Genomic DNA, 12,954 nt, shown 5'->3' with positions numbered 1-12,954 from the left:
GTAGGAGGAGACGGTCAGTTAGTTTGTGGATGACATAGAGATTGGCATGGAGGTTGACAATGAGGAAGAAGGTTTCAGATTACAGGAGGATCTTGATAGTTTTTTACTGTCCCCCGTTATGGGACTACTATTTGACAATCCACGGATTACTCCTACTTCTGTCCCTTGACATTTCTTATTTCTACACAGACAGATTCAACAGCCTGATCTCCGGTGTCTGTATCATTTCTCGCTGCATCACTGATCCCACCCTTTACCAGCAAAGCTACATGACCTTCTTTTCCTTGCCGCCCGTCATTCTGAAACACTGATTACTCCCGGATATTCAAATCAGGTCTCCCAATCTTTATGGGACACCACTGGTCATAGGCCTCCAGTCTGAAAAACAGCCCTCCACCACCCTCAGTCTCCTACCTTTAAGCTCTTCTAACAGCTCCGTTCTGCCCAAAGAGGATTTGAAATTTGGGTCAAGGCCCCTGTAATTTCATCCCTCGTATCCCACAGCAGCCTGGGATACAATTGATCCAAACCTGGGGAACCTATCCACTTTTAACTTGCCAAAAACTCCAAAACCTCCTCACTCCCAATGTCAAATTGTTCAAGATCCTCTGTCCCCCTTCTCCAATTCTGTACCTACATTCCCCCTCCTCTTCCTGTCAAGTATTTGTTTAAAACCGTACCAATGTCTTGTGGCTCCAAGCACAGATTACTCCCTTGGTCCCGAACAGACCCTCCTCATTCCCTGGTTATCCTCTTCCCCCAATATACTTATCGAGTATCTTGAAATTCTCCCTAATCTTACGTATCAGTGTTTTCTCATGCCCCCTCTTTGCTGTCGTCGTTGCTTTTTGAGTTTGCCCTGCACCTTCTCTACTCTGGACACTCCATTGTGTTGCCCCCTTCTTAGCTGTCTTTTTCTTTTTATCCAGTTCTGAAGATCAGGTTTCTCTGGGCTTGGTGCTCCTGTGTTTCACTCTTGAGTTTGGTTTATTGTTGTCACATGTACCGAGACAGAGTGAAAAGGATTGTTCTGTGTGCTATACAGATAGGTCATACCATACAAAGTGCATCAGGTGAAATTCCCCTAATATAATTATGCTAATATTGTTTACACCCCTCAGTGAATTGTCCTCAGCGCGGTTCAGTTGAACCGAAGGGTCAGTGTACATGCTGTAAGACTCTCTGGCTCTGTTACAGTGTCTATAAAAATGTGACTGCTTCCTGTTTGATCCTAAACTCTACCCACAAACCCTGATTCAAAAACGCTTCTTAGATACTGTCTGTCCTCACTGCAGTAAATGACTCCTTAATTACTGATGTGCCACCACCTCCTCTGTTACACCCTCCCCGACCTACCTGAAGATTCAATATTCCAGAATGTTGAGTTCCCAGTCCCTGCTGCTTCCTTGTTCCCATCTGTCTACTGCCCTTGTCCTTCCAGATGGTAGTGGTTGTGGGTTTGGAAGGTACTGCCTAAGGAAGTTTGGTGAATTTCTGACATGGGAGACCGTTTATATTTAATTTAGATTGCCTAGTTGTAGATTTCCCCCGGGGGAAACATCCACCCTGTCAAACCCCCTTAGGGTCTTCTGTTAAAATAAGATCATCTCTCATTCTTCTAACTTCCAAAGAATATAGGCACAGCCTTCTCAACTTTATCTCAGTAGATATCCCTTCATCCCTGAATGAACCTTCTTTGAACTGCTTCCAAGGACTGTATTCGGTACTGCAGGTGTAGTCTCACCAACGCCTTGTACAGTTGTAGCAAGGCTCTCATTATCCATTTCCCATACAATCAAAGCCAACATTCCATTTGCCTTCCTCATTTGCTGCTGTTCCTGCTTGGTGTTTTTGTGAATTACATACCAGGGCGGCTAGAACTCTGTATGCTGCTATATTCTGCAGTCTCTCTATTTCAATAATCTTTTGCTTTTATGTTTTTTTTCCTACCCCAGATCAGGGAAGCCTCATATTATCCTCCCATCAGCCAGACACTTGCCCACTCATTTAAGCTGTCTATATTTCTTTGTACGCCCTTTGTGTCATACAGATATACAACACAGAAACCTACCCTTCAGTCCAACTCGTCCATGCTGACCAGATATCCAAAATTAATCTAGTCCTGTTTGGCAGTATTTGGCCCATATCTGTAAACCCTTCCTATTCATTTCCCCATCCAGATGCCTTTTAAATGCTGTAATTGTACCAACTGCCATCACTTCCTCTGGCAGCTCATTCCATACACATACCATTCTCTGTGTGAGACAGTTGCCCCTTAGGTCTCTTTTATATCTTTCCCCTCTCACCCTAAACCTATGCCCTCTAAATCAGGACTCCCCCCACCCCAAGGAAAATACTTTGTTTATTTACCTTATCCATGCCCCTCATGATTTTATAAACCTCTTTAAGGTCACCCGTCAGCCTCCAGCACTCCTGGGAAAGTAGCCCCAGCTTATTCAGCCTCTCCCTATAGCTCAAACCCTCCAACTCTGGTAACATCCTTGTAAATCCTTTCTGAACCTTTTCAAGTTCACAACATCCTTCCTATATTAGGGAGAAATTGCGCATAGTATTCCAATAGTGGCCTAACTAATGTTCTGTACAGTTACAACACAACCTCCCAACTCCTGTACTCAATGCACTGACCAGTAAAGGCAAGCAGACCTAACACCTTCACTATCCTATCTATCTGTGACTCAATTTTCAAGGAGCTATGAACCTGCACTCCAAGGTCTCTTTGTTCAGCAACACTCCCTTGGACCTTACCATCAAGGGTATAAGTCCCTGATTTGCCTTTTCAAAATGCACCTTCTGAACTTACTATTTGTCAGAATATGAACTGGACTAGCCCCATATAAATACTGTAGTCAGAGGCTAGAAATCCTGCAGTGACTAACTCGCTTCCTGACTCCGCACTTGCCTGGATGGTTGCAGGTACAACATTCAAGGATCTTGACACCACATCCACAAACATCCATTCCCTCTCCCACCGACACTCAGGAGCAGCAGTGTGTACTATCCACAAGATACACTGCAGGTATTCACCAAAGATCCTCAGACAGCACCTTCCAAACCCACGACCACTTTCACCCAAAAGGACAAGGGCAGCAGATACATGGGAACACCGCCCCCTGCAGGTTCCCCTCCAAGCCCCTCACTATCCTCACTTGGAAATATATCGGCATTTCTTCAGTGTCACTGGGTCACTAGTGTTGTGGGTGTACTTAGCCCAACCCAAGATTGCAACCAATAAAGGTGAATAGGGATTGTCAATAACTACTGGTGCAGCTAGCAATGCCCATGTCACGAGTGGATAAACAGCTTGCTTTTCTCTGTGCCTTGGTACTGTCCGGTGCAAATTACATTTGAGAAATGTAAGATGTTTTTCAGGTTGGAACTAGTTAGAGTCATAGGGTCATACAGCACAGAGTCACACTGGTCTATGCTGGCCAGAATGTCCATCCACTCTAATCCCATTTCCCTGCACTTGGCCCAATCTTACGAATCCTTTCCTATCCGTGTATTTCTATAAATGCCTTTTAAATGTTGTTAATGTCCCCACCTCACCCACATCCTCTGGCAGCACATTCCATCTGTGTACCACCCTCTGGGTAAAAAAGTTGTCCCTCAGGTTCCCTTTTATTCTTTCCCCTCGAACCTTAAACTGATGCCCTCTGGTCCCCGATTCCCCAACCCTGGGAAACAGACTGAGTGCATTCACCCCGTCCATGCCTCTCATTATCTTATACAGCCCTATAAGCCCCCCCCTCAGTCTCCTACACTCTAAGAAAAAAAATCCTAGCTTGTCCAACCTCTCCCTATCACTCAGACCGTGGAGTCCTGGCATCATCCTGGTAAATTTCTTCTGCACTCTTTCCAGTTTAATAACATCCTTCCTGTAGCAAGGTGACCAAAACTGAACACAATACTCCAAGTGCGGCCTCACCAACATACTGTACAACTGCAACATAACTTCCCAACTTCTATCCTCAATGCCCTGACTGATGAAGGCCAGTGTGCCCCAAGCTGCCTTCCCTGCCCTGCCTACCTGGGACTCCACTTTCAGAGAACTGTGCACCTGAACTCCCAGGTCCCTCTGTCCCACAACACTCCCTAAGGCCCGACCATTCACCATGAAACTCCTACCTTGACTTGACTTCCCAAAATGCAAGGCCTCACACTTATCCATGTTAAACTCCATTTGCCATGTCTCGGCCCACTTCCCCAGCTGATCAAGATCCTGCTGCAATTTCTGAGAACCTTCCTCACTGTCCATGATCCCGCCTGTTTTAGTGTCATCAGTAAATGTACTAATCATGCCTTGGACCTTCTCATCCAAATCTTTGATATCGATAACAAACAGTAATGGCCTAGCACCGACCCCTGAGGGACTCCACTAGTCACAGGCCTTCAGTCCAACAAGCACCCTTCCACGATTACCCTCTGCGTCCCACCATCAAACCAATTGTGTATCTAATTTGTTGGCTCCCCCTGGATTCCACGGATCTAACCTTCCAGAGCAACCGACTGTGTAATTGGGTAGGTTTGAGGAACGAGTGTTGTAATTTCACAAAGTAAGGTAGCAGCTGAAGGGTTAGTATCTGAAGTCCTGCTGATGAGATGGGGCCATATATGAATATGGATTGAGAATTTGTTAACAGGCACAAGGCAGACAGTAGAAGTGAACGGGACATGCTCAGGTTAGCATTTTGCATTTAACGGGATACTGCACTGATCAGTACCCAGGTCTCATCTATTTCCCTGCACAGTAACAAAGGGTGGGGGAAGGGATTGTGTGTCCTGTGGTGACTTCTGCTGCAAATATAAAGCTAGATGAGAAATATGGGGCATTGTGAGTTGCTATGAAGAGTTATCAGGAGCTTAAATGCATGACTATGAGCATAGTCGATTGAATCTGATCAGTACGAAAGGGGAAGGGCAGGTTCTGTTTACATGGTGAGAGTCTGGAAAGCAGGAAGAAGGTTGTGAATGTTTGGAATCTTCTGTCCTGTTCCAGTGCTGAATCGTTTAAGGACGACAGCAATTAGTCAACAGATTTTTTGATGCTAAAGAATATGGAAATGAGTAGAAAACAGGGCATAACCTTTTTAAAGGAAGAGACTTGAAGGAGCGAATGATTTATTCTTATTCCTTCGGATCTTATTCCTGTCCCTGGCAAGTGTCTGAGGCAGACCCTGCCTTGGCCGAGCTGGTGTTGTATTTGAGTTTGAGATGCGCGTTCACACCAAGGCCAGGACAGAATGAGCAGGAACAGTCTGTGACCAGGCACCCCTGTGGCAGGGAGGTCACCTGAGACAATGTACTTCAGCTCGACGAAATGTTACTCCTACTTTTTGACTAAAAAGTTATTCATAAAATCTCGACATAGAACGTATGTTGTATATATTTATACCAGGGTTACAGGAATTGCTATACGGAGCTTCATGTACTGAATTAGACAAGTAGGAAGCTTGAAGAACACAGCAAGGCAGGCAGCACCAGGAGGTGGAGAAGACAATAACCCTTCAGGACTGGGGGTAGGGGTAGTGGGGGGCTACAGATAAAGAGACTCTCTCTGCAGTAGGTGCTGGTTGAATGCTGCCTGCCTGTTGTTTTTTCCCTGTCAGAGCCTGATCTGCTCAGTTTTTCCAGCACCACACTCTTGACTCTAATCTCCACCGTCTGCAGTCCTCACTTTCTCCGAGAGTATGTTGTATTGTGTCTGTGACTGCCTCAACCTGACCTTTCATATTCAGTCTCTCTCTCTCACTCCCTCCCGCTGCTTCAGCTCTCTGCTGGCTGGGTACAGAAATCTTCCTGACAGTGTACTCCCCATCCCCCTCCCTTTCCTCCCCATACCCCTCACCATCCCCCCTTCCCCCACCCCCTTTCTCCCCATCCCTTTCCCCTCCTCCCTTTCTTACCCTCCCCTCCCATCCCCCTCCCAGTCAGTGGTTTCGTGTTGTTTTTGGAAATCTGCTGTCAACAGCAATTAAACTGGGCTGCGGAACATTCCAGAAGATGGGAAGTGTTGTCTGCAGTGCGGAGAATTGGTTGCTCTCTTACACAAAGGCACTGCAGAGCAGTGTACCGTGGTTTAATCCAGCCTTCCGAATTTCACACCCATGTACGGGGAACATGCAAACTAGCTTCTTGCTGCATTTCAGCCTCTCCTTTTAGTTTTACATCTTTGAAAATTACTGATTAGAACCTGAAAACATTTGGGTCCAAATGTGGAAGTCAGTTGTGTTTTCCCCAGATGCTCATCGTTATTTATGTTCAATGTTGAAATTGTGTCTCAGTTTGGAATTGTGATGACAATGTGACAGCACAGATTGGTCTGGGATCGAGTGGATACGCACTCACATTTAGAAATATTGGTGAAATGTGAGGTAGTTGTGATAGACAGGTTCAGAGAATGGTTAATAAAGCATTTTAAAATTTATTCTTTCACGGGAGAGGTGCATCAGTACCAAGGATAAATAGACAAGGTCTCTTCCCTGGGGTGGGGGAGTCCAGAACTAGAGGGCATAGATTTAGGGTGAGAGGGGACAGATATAAAAGAGACCTAAGGGGTGACTTTTTCACGGAGGGTGGTACATGTATGGAATGAGCTGCCAGAGGATGTGGTGGAGGCTGGTACAATTGCAACATTTAAGAGGGATCTGGGTGGGTATATGAATAGGAAGGGTTTGGAGGGATATGGACCGGGTGCTGGCGGGTGGGACTAGATTGGGTTGGGATATCTGGTTAGCATGGACGGGTTGGACCGAAGGGTCTGTTTCTGTGCTGTACATCTCTATGACTCTAAGCCCCCCAGTTACTGTATTGCCCATCCCTAATTACCCAGAAGGTAGTCCAGTACCACCAGATTGCTGGGAGTTGAGAATCCTATGTAGCACAGACCAGGTGGGAATGGGAGTTTTCTCCCCTAAAGAACATTAGGGAACCAGAAAAGGAAAACAGCATCCTAGGCTTTATTAAAAAGGAAATAAAGAAAAAAGGAAGGCAATTATATTCAATTTGATTAAAACACTGGCTCAGATGTGGCTAGTATATTGCATCCAATCTAGGAACCACATCTTGTCAAGGCTGTGAAAGCTTTCTCGAGCGGACAGAAAGGATTGACGGGAATGGTTCCAGTGTGAGCAGCTTCACTTCCAGAGGCTGGAGAAGCTGGCTGTGTTCTCCTTACAGGGAGGGATGTTGGGAAGAAATTTGATTGAGGTGCTCAAAATCGTGACGGGTGCGGTTGGTGTAGACTGGCAAACCTTGTTCCCATTGGGAAACCAAGGACACCGGTTTAAGCTGATCGGAAAAGGATCCGTGGTGACACTGTGTAACTGTTTGACACAGTGAGACCCAGAATGCACTGCCAGGAGTGTGGTGAAGGTACACTCCAAAAGGAATTGGATAGATTCAGAGATGTACAGCACAGAAACAGACCCTTCAGTCCAACCTGTCCACACCGACCAGATATCCCAACCCAATCTAGTCCCACCTGCCAACACCCGGCCCATATCCCTCCAAATCCTTCCTACTGGTATACCCATCCAAATTCCATTTAATTGCTGTAATTGTACCAGCCCCCACCACTTCCTCTGCAGCCTTTGCTGCACCTTGGATGCTGCCTGAACTGCTGTGCTCTTCCAGCACCACTAATCCAAAATCTGGTTTCCAGCATCTGCAGTCATTGTTTTTACCTAGCTCATTCCATACACGTACCACCCTCTGCATGAAAACGTTACCCCTATGCCCTCTAGCTCTGGACTCCCCCACTCCAGAGAAAAGACTTTGTCTATTTATCTTACTCATGTCCCTCTTTATAAATCTCTATAAAATCCTCAGCCTCCAATGCTCTCAGGAAAACAGCCCCAGCCTGTTCAGCCTCTCCCCGTAGCTCAAACCCTGGCAACATCCTTGTAAATCTTTTCTGAACCCTTTCAAGTTTCACAACATCTTTCCGATAGGAAGGTGACCAGAATTGCACACAATATTCCAACATTGGCCTAACCAATGTCCTGTACAGCCGCAACATGACCTCCCAACTCCTATATTGATTGCACTGACCAATAAAAGCAAACAAACCAAGCGCCTTCTTCACTATCCTATCTATTTGGGACTTTATTTTCAAGGAGCTATGAACCTGCACTCCAAGGTCTCTTTGTTCAGCAACACTCCCGATGACCTTACCATTAAGTGAAAAGTCCTGCCCTGATGTGCCTTTCCAAAATGCAGCACCTCGCATTTATCTGAATTCAACTCCATCTGCCACTTCTCAGCCCATTGGCCCATCTGGTCCAGATCCTGTTGTAATCTGAGGTAACTGTCCACTACACCTCCAAGTTTGGTGTCTTCTGCCAACTTACTAACCAAATCTCCTACTTTATTTTTATGTTGTTATTGGATAGTAATGAGAGTAGGCAATGGCCTCATGGAATGATCGCTGGACTGTTGACCCGGAGACCCAGGTCATGTTCAGGGCTCCCAGGTTCGAATCCTACCACAGCTGATGGTACAATTTGAATTCAATAAAAAAAATCTGGGATCGAGAGTCGTATGATGACCATGAATCTATTGGTGATTGTTGGAAAATCCCATCTGGGTCACGAATGTCCTTGAGGGAAGGAAACCGCCATCCCCACCAGGTCTGGCCTAAATGTGACTCCAGACCCACAGCAACGTGGTTGGCTCTTTACTGTCCTCTGGTCAATTAGGGATAGGTAATACATGTTAGGCTAGCCAGCGACTGCCTCATCCCCGAATGAATAATCTGAAAAGGCAGTGGTACAAGCTGGATGGTGTCCGAACTAACTGGCTCACTCTTCTGGAATATTCCCCGAGGCTGCACAGGTGTGAGAAACCTCAGTTAATCTGTCCAAAATCCTCCCCCCCCAGGTAAGCTAACCGATGAATACTCACCGGGAGTTTGCATGAACAAATACTTTTTAACCAAAGGCAATGATGAAATATAAATTGTCAACATATAACGTAAACTCTATCCTTTCCTTAAAACCCCCTCCCAAACACACAGATGTGAACATTCAGGGTGGGGGAGGCAATGAAGGATTCAGGGAAATACTGCAATAAGACCAGCTGTGACCACAGGATTCACTGAGATGTTTCTTTCTCATCCTTTCCCAATTGCTTTTTTGTTCTTTATTTTTGACACCGTTGTGGTTACACACACGCTGGGGGAGTCTTAGATTGAGAAAGGAGCTCTTCACTGTCTACTACAAAGGTGTTCCATTCTCCCTGCACCATCAGACCTGCAGAGAGAGGAGAGAATAGACAGTGAGCTGCTCCCTCCACACACACCGAGTCAGACAGACAGGGAGAGCGATTTTTTCTAATGTCTTCTGGTTGCAGGCAGGGTGATTCCCCACACAGACCGTGACCCCCTGGTCAGGAGCCAGTCATTACATTATCATTAAGGGGGCGGGGGGACACGGTCAGGGGGAGTGACATGGTCGGGGGGGTGCGACAAGGTCAGGGAGAGGGGGCGGGGGGAATGACACGGTCAGGGGGAGGGGGCGAGGGAGGGACACAATCAGGGGGAGGGGGCAGGGGGAGTGACAGGGTCAGGGGGAGGGGGCGAGGGAGGGACACGGTCAGCGGGAGGGGGCAGGGGGAGTGACAGGGTCAGGGGGAGGGGGCGAGGGAGGGACACGGTCAGCGGGAGGGGGCAGGGGGAGTGACAGGGTCAGGGGGAGGGGGCGAGGGAGGGACACGGTCAGCGGGAGGGGGCAGGGGGAGTGACAGGGTCAGGGGGAGGGGGCGAGGGAGGGACACGGTCAGCGGGAGGGGGCAGGGGGAGTGACAGGGTCAGGGGGAGGGGTAGGGGCAGGGTAGTGCGACACGGTCAAGGGGAGGGGGCGGAGGGAGTGACACAGTCAGAGGAAGGGGAGGGGCGGGGGAGTGACATGGTCGGGGGAGTGCGACAAGGTCAGGGAGAGGGGGCGGAGAGAGTGACAGTCAGAGGAAGGGGAGGGGCGGAGGAGTGACATTGTCGGGGGAGTGCGACAAGGTCAGGGAGAGGGGGCGGGGGGAGTGACACGGTCAGAGGGAGGGGGCGGGTGGAGTGACACGGTCAGGGGCGGGGGGAGGGACAGGGGTGTGACATGGTCAGGGGGAGTGCGACACGGTCAGGGGAAGGGGGATTGACATGGTCAGGGGGAGGTGGCGTGGGGAGTGACACAGTCGGGGGAGTGCGACACGGTCAGGGGGAGTGCAACACGGTCGGGGAGGGGAAGTGACATGGTCAGGGGGAGGGGGCATGGGGAGTGACATGGTCAGGGGGCGGGGGAGGGACAGGGGAGTGACACGGTCAGGGGGAGAGCGACATGATTAGGGGGCAGGGGGAGTGCGACACGGTCAGGGGAGAGGGCGGGGCAGTGACACGGAGGGGGTGTGGTGATGCATTCTCAGGAATGGAGTGCCACAAGGATCGGTGCTGGGCCCACTACTTTTCATAATTTATATAAATGATTTGGATGTGAGCATAAGAAATACAGTTAGTAATTTGCAGATGACACCAAAATTGGAGAAGTGGCAGATGGAGTTGAATTCAGATAAATGCGAGGTGCTGCATTTTGGGAAAACGAATCTTAGTAGGACTTATACACTTAATGGTAAGGTCCTAGGGAGTGTTGCTGAACAAAGAGACCTTGGAGTGCAGGTTCATAGCTCCTTGAAAGTGGAGTTGCAGGTAGATAGGATAGTGAAGGCAGCGTTTGGTATGCTTTCCTTTATTGGCCAGAGTATTGAGTACAGGAGTTGGGAGGTCATGTTGCGGCTGTACAGGACGTTGGTTAGGCCACTGTTGGAATATTGCGTGCAATTCTGGTCTCCTTCCTATCGGAAGGACATTGTGAAACTTGAAAGGGTTCAGAAAAGATTGACAAGGATGTTGCCAGGGTTGGAGGATCTGAGCTACAGGGAGAGGCTGAACAGGCTGGGGCTGTTTTCCCTGGAGTGTTGGAGACTGAGGGGTGACCTTATAGAGGTTTACAAAATTATGAGGGGCATGGATCAGGTAAATAGGCAAAGTCTTTTCCCTGGAGTGGGAGAGTCCAGAACTAGAGGAAATAGGTTTAGGGTGAGAGGGGAAAGATATAAAAGAGACCTAAGGGGCAACTGTTTCACACAGAGGGTGGTACGTGTATGGAATGAGCTGCCAGAGGATGCGGTGGAGGCTGGTACAATTGCAACATTTAAGAGGCATTTGGATGGGTATATGAATAGGAAGGGTTTGGAGGGATATGGGCCGGGTGCTGGCAGGTGGGACTAGATTGGGTTGGGATATCTGGTCGGCATGGACGGGTTGGATCGAAGGGTCTGTTTCTGTGCTGTACATCTCTATGAGTCTAGGAATGGGAGTACAGAGGATGGCCGAGGTAGTATGCTGGGGTGCCTTTGTGTCCCCAATCCCACACTCCCATTCTTTCCCCTCCCCAGCCTCTGTGTGTATCAGACTGTCCCCTCCCCAGCCTCTCTCTGTGTCAGACTGTCCCCTCCCCAGCCTCTGTGTATCAGACTGTCCCCTCCCCAGCCCCTCTCTGTGTCAGACTGTCCCCTCCCCAGCCTCTGTGTATCAGACTGTCCCCTCCCCAGCCTCTCTCTGTGTCAGACTGTCCCCTCCCCAGCCTCTGTGTATCAGACTGTCCCCTCCCCAGCCTCTCTCTGTGTCAGACTGTCCCCTCCCCAGCCTCTGTGTGTATCAGACTGTCCCCTCCCCAGCCTCTCTCTGTGTCAGACTGTCCCCTCCCCAGCCTCTGTGTGTATCAGACTGTCCCCTCCCCAGCCTCTCTCTGTGTCAGACTGTCCCCTCCCCAGCCTCTGTGTGTATCAGACTGTCCCCTCCCCAGCCTCTCTCTGTGTCAGACTGTCCCCTCCCCAGCCTCTCTCTGTGTCAGACTGTCCCCTCCCCAGCCTCTGTGTGTATCAGACTGTCCCCTCCCCAGCCTCTCTCTGTGTCAGACTGTGCACCGTTGTGCTGTAAGGACGACAGCGGCCAGTGGGTTTTTCCCAGTCCTCACTGTGATTCCCTGTCGAGGGGGCAGGCAGTGTGCTGTGAAATGCTGAGTGAGCTGCTTCTGGGCATGTGCTGCCCTTTCCAGTCGTACCACCCACACAGCAGAAAGTCACTCTCAGCCTTGAATCGGTCCGATTCATCCAACAACGCAAAGATGCGGCTCTCAGGAGAGCAGCAGGCAAGCTGTTTGTGAACTCCCTCTCCTGATTAGAATATAGTATCACCATCAAGCAGTGAGAGAAGGTGGGTCTCTGTTTCTGCTGTATCCCCAACCTCCCCCATCTCTGTGTCTGTGTTCACTTTGTCGCTGTCTCCTGCATGTCATCCTCTGACTCTCTCTCTGTTTCTCTCGGCATGGCTGGCTCTCTGTCTCTACCTTATTGAGACGATCTTGTTCTCTCCCATGTCGTTTCTGTGTGCGCGTGTGTTTGTCTCTGCATGTGTCAGTCTCTCTCCTCACTTTGTGCATGTCTTTCCCCTGCACTCTGAGCATGAGTGCCTGTGTGTGTCAGTTTGTCTGTGTGTCTCTCTGTTTGTCTCTGCCTATGTCTAATTCTACCGTCTTCAATCTGTGCATCTCCTCACACTGTGTGTGTGTGTGTGTGTGTGTGTGTGTGTGTGAGACCTCAGTGTGTGTGTGTGTGTCTCCCCTCACATTGTGTGTGTGTGTCTCTCTCTCTCTCCATTGTGTGTGTGTGTGTGTCTCTCCACTCTGTCTGTGTGTGTGTATGTGTGTCCCCTCACACTCTGTGTGTGTGTGTGTGTGTGTGTGTGTGTGTGTGTGTGTGTGTGTGTGTGTCCCCTCACACTGTGTGTGTGTGTCCCCCCTCACACTGTGTGTGTGTGTGTCCCCCCTCACACTGTGTGTGTGTGTGTCCCCCCTCACACTGTGTGTGTGTGTGTCCCCCTCACACTGTGTG

General features: G+C 49.1%; 2 protein-coding genes across 4 annotated transcripts in view; one reads left to right on the top strand and one right to left on the bottom strand.

The window, feature by feature from the left end:
* klc1b (kinesin light chain 1b) overlaps positions 1-12,954 on the top strand; it is a 109,160-nt gene that overhangs the window by 1,666 nt on the left and 94,540 nt on the right. Inside the window, exon 1 of one of the 3 annotated variants that reach the window (XM_060847917.1) lies at positions 12,219-12,277. The exons of the other annotated variants lie outside the window; for them this stretch is intronic. The gene's annotated coding sequence lies outside the window, so the exon portion shown is untranslated. Of the gene's footprint in view, positions 1-12,218; positions 12,278-12,954 lie in introns of those variants that run through there. 3 annotated transcript variants of the gene reach the window in all.
* Positions 1-12,954, bottom strand: part of mrpl2 (mitochondrial ribosomal protein L2) — a 39,548-nt gene that overhangs the window by 13,837 nt on the left and 12,757 nt on the right. The gene's annotated exons all lie outside the window — the stretch shown is intronic.

Source organism: Hemiscyllium ocellatum, chromosome 3 (assembly GCF_020745735.1).
Source record: "Hemiscyllium ocellatum isolate sHemOce1 chromosome 3, sHemOce1.pat.X.cur, whole genome shotgun sequence".
Lineage (NCBI taxonomy): Eukaryota > Metazoa > Chordata > Chondrichthyes > Orectolobiformes > Hemiscylliidae > Hemiscyllium > Hemiscyllium ocellatum.
Note: the sequence above shows the minus strand (reverse complement) of the source record. Positions and strands in the feature narration are given on the sequence as shown.